The 8,829-nt window shown below is 40.9% G+C and overlaps 1 non-coding gene across 1 annotated transcript; it reads left to right on the top strand.

The window, feature by feature from the left end:
* Positions 1-8,047: 8,047 nt before the first annotated feature.
* LOC148580626 (small nucleolar RNA R71) lies at positions 8,048-8,155 on the top strand. Its single transcript, XR_015894893.1, has one exon. It is a non-coding gene; the product is annotated as a small nucleolar RNA R71 (small nucleolar RNA).
* Positions 8,156-8,829: the final 674 nt, after the last annotated feature.

The raw sequence follows: 8,829 nt of genomic DNA, 5'->3' as shown, positions 1-8,829 counted from the left end.
TGTGCCTAGAGAAGAAGCACAGAGGATCCTATGGCATTGCCATGGATCACAATATGGAGGCCATTTCGGAGGTGAGCGAACAGCCACCAAGGTCCTCCAATGTGGCTTCTATTGGCCCACACTCTATAAAGATTCCCGAGAGTTTGTACGTAACTGTGACAGTTGCCAAAGAGCTGGTAATCTGCCTCATGGTTACGCCATGCCTCAACAAAGAATCTTGGAGATTGAGTTGTTTGACGTATGGGGAATTGACTTCATGGGACCTTTCCCACCATCATTCTCAAACACTTATATTCTGGTGGCAGTTGACTATGTATCAAAATGGGTTGAGGCCATTGCCACACCCACCAATGATACTAAAACAGTGCTGAAGTTCCTCCAAAAATATATTTTCAGCTGGTTTGGGGTCCCTAGAGTACTAATCAGTGATGGGGGCACTCACTTCTGCAACAAACAGCTTTACTCTGCCATGGTCTGGTATGGGATTCTCCACAAGGTGGCGACTCCATATCATCCACAGACTATAATGGACAAGCTAAAGTCTCTAACAGAGAGCTAAAAAGAATCCTAGAGCGGACTATAAATACCCGTAGAAAGGATTGGGCAAGAAGCTTGGATGATGCTCTGTGGGCATACAGAACAGCATTCAAGACTTCTATAGGGACCTCTCCATACCATCTGGTCTATGGTAAAGCATGTCACCTGCCCGTGGAACTGGAACATAAAGCCTACTGGGCAACCAGATTCCTGAACTTTGATGCAAAATTAGCAGGAGAAAAAAGATTGCTCCAGCTAAATGAGCTAGAGGAATTCAGATTCACTGCTTTCGAAAATGCCAAGCTTTATAAAGAAAAATAAAAAAAGTGGCATGACGGAAAGCTGTCATCTAGAATCATTGAACCAGGACAAAAGGTTCTGTTGTTCAACTCTAGGCTCAGGCTATTCCCCGGGAAACTGAAATCCCGGTGGAGGGGACCATATGTGATTACAAGTGTATCACCATATGGTTATATGGAGCTTCAGGATATTGATTCTGATAAGAAGTTCATTGTCAATGGACAGAGAATCAAGCACTATCTTGAAGGCAACGTTGAGCAAGAGTGCTCAAGGCTGAAGCTAGATTAAAAGCTCAGCAAGGTCCAGCTAAAGACAATAAAGAAGCGTTTGCTGGGAGGCAACCCAGCCATGGGGCATCAATCCTCTAAACATTTTGCCCTATTTTTATTTTTATTTGTTTATATAGATTTCATTGATAACAAGGTAAAGAATCAATTGCATAAGTTCACAGGGTTACAGAAGGAATCTGCACACAAAACAGAGAAAAAGAGCTCACTGGCAAGAAAACGCCAGTAAGAGCCTATTTTGGGCGTTCAGCGCCCAAAAGGGGCAGCCAGTGGGCGCTGAACGCCAGTAAGGATATCAATCTGGCGTTCAACGCCAGAAAAGGGCAACAACTGGGCGTTGAATGCCCAGGAGAACAGCATTTGGGCATTGAACGCCCAAAACAGGCAGTGTTTGGGTGTTCAAATGCCAGGATGATGGGGAGGAGGTAAATTCATTCTTTCTTCATATTTTTCATTTTAATTCTGATTTTCATGTTTCAATTCATGATTTCTTACATAAACATGTTAAGAACCCTGATTTCTAAAATTCCTAATTTTCAAAAATCCTACTTTAAAAATATCAAATGTATCTTAATCCATAAGCACAAACCCTCTTTTTCAAATTCAATCCAACTCTTTTTCAAATTTTCAAAACAAATCTATTTTTTTCAACTAATATCTTTTTCAAATCTCCACATTATCTTTTTCAAAATCTAGATTTATCTTTTTCAAAAAATTTTTCATATCTTTTCAATTTTAAACTATATCCTCTCTTATCATATCTTCTATCTTATCTTTTTTAATGCAATCTTTTTATCATATCTTTTCAAAATTTTCGAACCCACCCCCCCTCCCTTTATATATGGGTTCGGCCTCCACCCTCCTCCATCAACAATTGCACCTAGCTCTCCTTCTATCCCTCTCCTTTCTTTTCTTTTGCTTGAGGACAAGCAAACCTCTAAGTTTGGTGTGTTTATCTGTGATCACTAAGAGCATGGCTCCTAAGGGAAAACAACCCACTTCAAGAGGCAAGAAAGAGAGCGTTCCAAAACCACTTTGGAATCAAGGGAAGTTCTTATCTAAAGAACATGCAGACCATTATTACAAAATAATGGGTTTAAGATCAGTGATCCCGGAAGTTAGATTCGATCTGAAAGAAGACGAATATCCGGAGATCCAGGAGCAAATTCGAATCAGGAACTGGGAGGTCCTAGCTAATCCTGAGACGAAAGTAGGAAGGAATATGGTCCAGGAGTTCTATGCTAATATGTGGCAGACTGACAAGCAAAAACTATCTAGAACTGCTTTCTATGAATATCGGACCATGGTCAGAGGAAAGATTGTTCATACCATCCCTGACAAGATCAGAGAGATCTTAAAGCTACCTCAGCTGAAAGATGATCCAGACTTTTTCAACAGGAGAATGATGAGAACAGACAAGGGCCTGGATAAGATTCTAGAGGATATATGTATCCCTGGGGCAAGGTGGACCACTAGCACGAAGGGTGTCCCAAATCAACTCAAAAGGGAAGATCTCAAACCAGTCGCCCGAGGATGGCTGGACTTCATTGGGCATTCTCTGCTGCCCACTAGCAACCGTTCTGAAGTCACTGTTAAAAGAGCAGTGATGATCTATTGCATCATGATGGGAAAAGAAGTGGAAGTTCATCAACTGATTTCAACTGAATTCTACAAAATTGCCAATAAAAATTCTAAAGAGGCCAGGTTGGTTTACCCAAGCTTGATTTCTCTGCTCTGCAAGGACGCTGGAGTAAGGATGGGAATAACTGAGTATATCTCAATTGAGAAACCAATCACAAAAGCATCAATGGAAAAACAACAAGCACAGGATGACCCCATCAAGAAGAAAACACAGGAATTTCTCCCAGAAATCCCTCAATCTGAATACTGGGAGTATCTTGAAACATCAGTTACCAAGATGCAAGAAGCTATGGAACAACTAATAAAGGAACAGAAGGAACAAAGTCAAATTCCTACCTATTTGTTTAAAGAACAAAAGGAGCAAGGGCGTGACTTAAGGGAATTGAAGCTCCAGAAGTTATCTCTTGAAGGACCAAGCACCCCACAGATCAGAGGAACATCCACTTCCCAGAACAAAGGTTGTTAAATTCCAATTTCCGCTTTAACTCTGTGATAGTGTCATTATAGAAGTTCACCTTAGGAGTCATATAGTAGTAATTAGTATCTATTTTGATTTTATCTCCAATTAAGCCATAGTTATTTCTCTCATCATCAGCAAACATGAATAAAATAGTAGATCTTTTGAATAAGAGGCAATAAAATTTCGAGTTCTTAATAAGAGAAATTCTAATTAGTTACATGTGGTGGCAATACTTTCTGTCTTCTGAATGAATGCTTGAACAGTGCATATGTCTTTTGAATTTATTGTTTAAGACTGTTAAATATGTTGGCTCTTGAAAGAATGATGAACATGAGACATGTTATTGATAATCTGAAAAATCATAAAAAGGATTCTTGAAGCAAGAAAAAGCAGCAAAAAAAAAAAAGCCAATAGCCTTTAAAACCAAAAGGCAAGGGTAATAAAAAGGATCCCAAGGCTTTGAGCATCAGTGGATAGGAGGGCCTAAGGGAATAAAATCCTGGCCTAAGCGGCTAAACCGAGCTGTCCCTAACCATGTGCTTGTGGCGTGAAGGTGTCAAGTGAAAACTTGAGACTGAGCGGTTAAAGTCAAGGTCCAAAGCAGAAACAAGAGTGTGCTTAAGAACTCTGGACACCTCTAATTGGGGACTTTAGCAAAGCTGAGTCACAATCTAAAAGGTTCACCCAATTATGTGTCTGTGGCATTTATGTATCCGGGGGTAATACTGGAAAACAAAGTGCTTAGGGCGACGGCCAAGACTCATGAAATAGCTGTGTTCAAGAATCATCATACTGAAATAGGAGAATCAATAATACTATCTGAATTCTAAGTTCCTATAGATGCTAATCACTCTGAGCTTCAATGGATAAAGTGAGATGCCAAAATTGTTTAGAAGCAAAAAGCTACTAGTCCCGCTCATCTGATTAGAATCTGAGCTTCACTCAAAAACTCTGAGATATTATTGCTTCTCAACCTATTAGTCTTCTATTTTATTTGTCTAGTTGCTTGAGGACAAGCAACAGTTTAAGTTTGGTGTTGTGATGAGCGGATATTTTATACGCTTTTTGGGGTTAATTTCATATAGTTTTTAGTATATTCCAGTTAGTTTTTAGTTTACTTCCATTAGTTTTTAGGAAAAATTCATATTTCTGGACTTTACTATGAGTTTTGTGTTTTTCTGTAATTTTAGGTATTTTTCTGGCTGAAATTGACGGAGCTGAGCAAAAATCTGATTCAGGCTGAAAAAGGACTGCTGATGCTGTTGGATTCTGACCTCCCTGCACTCAAAGTGGATTTTCTGGAGCTACAGAACTCGAAATGGAGCGCTTCCAATTGCGTTGGAAAATAGACATCCAGATCTTTCTAGCAATATATAATTGTCCATACTTTGCTCAAAGATAGATGACGTAAACTGGCGTTCAACGCTAGTTCTCTGCCCAATTCTGGCGTCCAGCGCTAGAAAAGGATTAAAAGTTGGAGTTCAACGCCAGAAATGGATCCAAACCTGGCGTTGAACGCCCAAAACAGCCTTATGCACGTGAATTATTTAAGTCTCAGCCCCAGCACACACCAAGTGGGCCCCAGAAGTGGATCTCTGCACCATCTGTCATAGTCTACTCACTTTTTGTAAACCTAGGCTACTAGTTTAGTATTTAAACACTTTTAGAATATTATTTTGCATCTCATGACATTTTAGATCTGAACTTTGTACTCTTTGACAGCATGAGTCTCTAAACTCCATTGTTGGGGGTGAGGAGCTCTGCTGTGTCTCGATGAATTAATGCAAGTATTTCTGTTTTCCATTCAAACATGCGTGTTCCTATCTAAGATATCCATTCGCGCCTAACTATGGAGAAGGTGATGATCAGTGACACTCATCACCTTCCTCAATCCATGAACGTGTGTCTGAAAATCACCTCCGTTCTACATCAGATTGAATGAATATCTCTTAGATTCCTTAATCAGAATCTCCGTGGTATAAGCTAGATTGATGGCGGCATTAATGAGAATCCAGAAAGTCTAAACCTTGTATGTGGTATTCCGAGTAGGATTCTGGGATTGGATGACTGTGACGAGCTTCAAACTCGCGAGTGCTGGGCGTAGTGACAGACGTAAAAGGATAGTAAATCCTATTCCGGTACAACTGAGAACCTGCAGATGATTAGCTGTGCGGTGACAGCACACCTGGCCCCTTTTCACTAGAAGGATGGATGGTAGCCATTGACAACGGTGATCTACCTACACACAGCTTGCCATAGAAGGACGTGTGTGCATGAATCAGAAGACAGAGGAAAGCAGAGATTCAGAAGACAAAGCATCTCCAAAACTCCAACACATTCTCCATTACTGCATAACAAGTAACCTTTAACCCATACTCTCTTGTTTATTCGCAATTCAACTGATAAATAAAATTGACTTCCCGACTAAGAATTGCAAGATAACCATAGATTTCTTCAAACCAACAATCTCCGTGGGATTCGACCTTTACTCACGTAAGGTATTACTTGGACGACCCAGTGCACTTGCTGGTTAGTAGTACGAGTTGTGAAAAGTGTGATTCACAATTCGTGCACCAGTAGGGTTTGTGTATTAGGGGTTGGGTTTGGAAGGGAAAGGATTTCAATTTGAATTGTGAGGTGGGTGTTATGGGGAAGAGTGGTGGAGGTGATTGGTGAGGGGTATTTGAGGAAGGGTGTTTTGGGAAGGTGTGAAGAAGAGAGAGAGAGAGTTGAGGTAGGTGGGGATCCTGTTGGGTCCACAGATCCTGAGGTGTCAAGGATTTCTCATCCCTGCACCATTTTGGCGTGTAAACGCCCCTTTGAGTGCCAATCCTGGCATTAAATGCCAGGTTGCTGCCCATTTCTGGCGTTTAACGCCAGCTTTTCTTCCCTTTCTGGCATTAAACGCCAGCTTGATTCCGTTTTCTGGCGTTAAACGCTAGTCTGGTGCCCTTTTCTGGCGTTAAATGCCTAGAATGGTGCCAGACTGGGCGTTTAACACCCATTCTGCTACCCTTACTGGCGTTTAAACGCCAGTAAGCTCCTCCTCCAGAGTGTGCTATTTTTAATGCTATTTTTGATTTTGCTTTGATTTTTGCAGTTGTTTTTATGACTCCACATGATCATCAACCTAAGGAAAACATAAAATAACAATAGAAATTTAACATAGAAAAGTAAAAATTGGGTTGCCTCCCAATAAGCGCTTCTTTAATGTCAATATATTGACAGTGGGCTCTCATGGAGCCTCACAGATACTCAGAGCATGATGATGGCCTCCCAACACCAAACTTAGAGTTTGAATGTAGGGGCTCTGTTTGACTCTGCATTGAGAGAAACTTGTCATGCTTTTTCTCCATGTGTATAGAAGGAGATTCTTTAGCTTTAAAAACAAGGTAGTCCTCATTCACTTGAAGGACCAACTCTCCTCTGTCAACATCAATCACAGCTTTTGCTGTGGCTAGGAAGGGTCTGCCAAGGATGATGGATTCGTCTTTATTATTCCCAGTGTCCAGGCTTATGAAGTCAGTAGGGATGTAAAAGCCTTCAACTTTCGCTAAGACATCCTCTACAAGTCCATAAGCCTGTTTCCTTGAATTGTCTGCCATCTGTAGTGAGATTTTAGCAGCTTGTACCTCAAGGATCCCTAGTTTCTCTATTACAGAGAGGGGCATGAGGTTTATACTTGACCCAAGGTCACACAGAGCCTTTTCAAAGGTCATGGTGCCTATGGTACAAGGTATTAAGAACTTTCCAGGATCCAGTTTCTTCTGAGGTAATGTCTGCCTAATCAAGTCATTCAGTTCATTGGTGAACAACGGGGGTTCATCCTCCCAAGTCTCATTACCAAATAACTTGGCATTCAGCTTCATGATTGCTCCAAGGTACTTAGCAACTTGCTCTTCAGTAATATCTTCATCATCTTCAGAGGAAGAATACTCATCAGAGCTCATGAATGGCAGAAGTAGGTTCAATAGAATCTCTATGGTCTCTGTATGAGCCTCAGATTCCTTTGGTTCCTCATTAGGGAACTCCTTGGAGGCCAGTGGACGTCCATTGAGGTCTTCCTTACTGGAAATCACTGCCTTTCCCTCCTCCATGCATTCGGCCATGTTGGTTATATTTATGGCCTTGCACTCTCTTTTTGGATTTTCTTCTGTATTGCTTGAGAGAGTGCTAGGAGGAGTTTCAGTAATTCTCTTACTCAGCTGACCCACTTGTGCCTCCAAATTTCTAATTGAGGATCTTGTTTCATTCATGAAACTTAGTGTGGTCTTAGATAGATCAGAGACTATGGTAGCTAGGCCAGAATGACTCTGCTCAGAGTTCTCAATTTGTTGCTGAGAAGATGATGGAAAAGGTTTGCTATTGCTAAACCTATTTCCGCCACCATTATTGTTGTTGAAGCCCTGTTGAGGCTTCAGTTGGTCCTTCCATGAGAGATTTGGATGATTTCTCCATCAAGGATTATAGGTGTTTCCATAGGGTTCTCCCATGTAATTCACCTCTTCCATTGCAGGGTTCTCAGGATCATAAGCTTCTTCTTCAGAAGATGCTTTTTTATTACTGCTAGATGCAGCTTGCATTCCAATCAGACTCTGAGAAATCATATTGACTTGCTGAGTCAATATTTTATACTGAGCTAATATTGCATTCAGAGTATCAATCTCAAGAACTCCTTTCTTCTGAGTTGTCCCATTATTCACAGGATTCCTTTCAGAAGTATACATAAACTGGTTATTTGCAACCAGTAGAGTTGTCCAATGACATCTTGGACAGTTCAGACAGACCATCATATGAATATGCATATGATGCTCCATTCTGAAAGCATGACAGAAGGACACCTTCTGATCAATTGCTTGTATCTTTCCCAAGCTTCATAGAGGGATTCACCTTCCTTCTGTCTGAAGGTCTAGACCTCCACTCTAAGCTTACTCAATTTTTGAGGCGGAAAGAACTTTGTCAAGAAGGCATTGACCAGCTTTTCCCAAGAGTTCAGGCTTTCTTTAGGTTGTGAGTTGGTATGCAAAATCGTGATCGTTCATTCCTTGGCAACGGCGTCAAAAACTTAATACGCACGTTCATAATTTTAGTTCTTTGGCACAACTTCGCACAACTAACCAGCAAGTGCACTGGGTCGTCCAAGTATTAAACCTTATGTGAGTAAGGGTCGATCCCACGGAGATTGTCGGCTTGAAACAAGCTATGGTCATCTTGCAAATCTCAGTCAGGCAGATTCATATGGTTATGGATATTTGATAATTAAAATATAATTAAAATATAAAACAGCATAGAGATACTTATGTAATTCATTGGTGAGAATTTCAGATAAGTGTATAGAGATGCTTTTGTTCCTTCTGAATCTCTGCTTTCCTGCTGTCTTCATCCAATCATTCCTACTCCTTTCCATGGCAAGCTTTATGTAGGGCATCACTGTTGTCAATGGATACATCCCGTCCTCTCAGTGAAAATGGTCCAAAATGTGCTGTCACCACATGGCTAATCATCTGTCGGTTCTCGATCATACCGAAATAGAATTCAGTAATCCTTTTGCGTCTATCACTACGCCCAGCACTCGCGAGTTTGAAGCTCGTCACAGCCATCCCT

Source organism: Arachis ipaensis, chromosome B10 (assembly GCF_059453495.1).
Source record: "Arachis ipaensis isolate K30076 ecotype BB chromosome B10, ASM5945349v1, whole genome shotgun sequence".
NCBI classification, from domain to species: domain Eukaryota; kingdom Viridiplantae; phylum Streptophyta; class Magnoliopsida; order Fabales; family Fabaceae; genus Arachis; species Arachis ipaensis.
The sequence above is the reverse complement of the archived record's forward strand: the minus strand, read 5'-3'. Positions and strand labels throughout refer to the sequence as shown.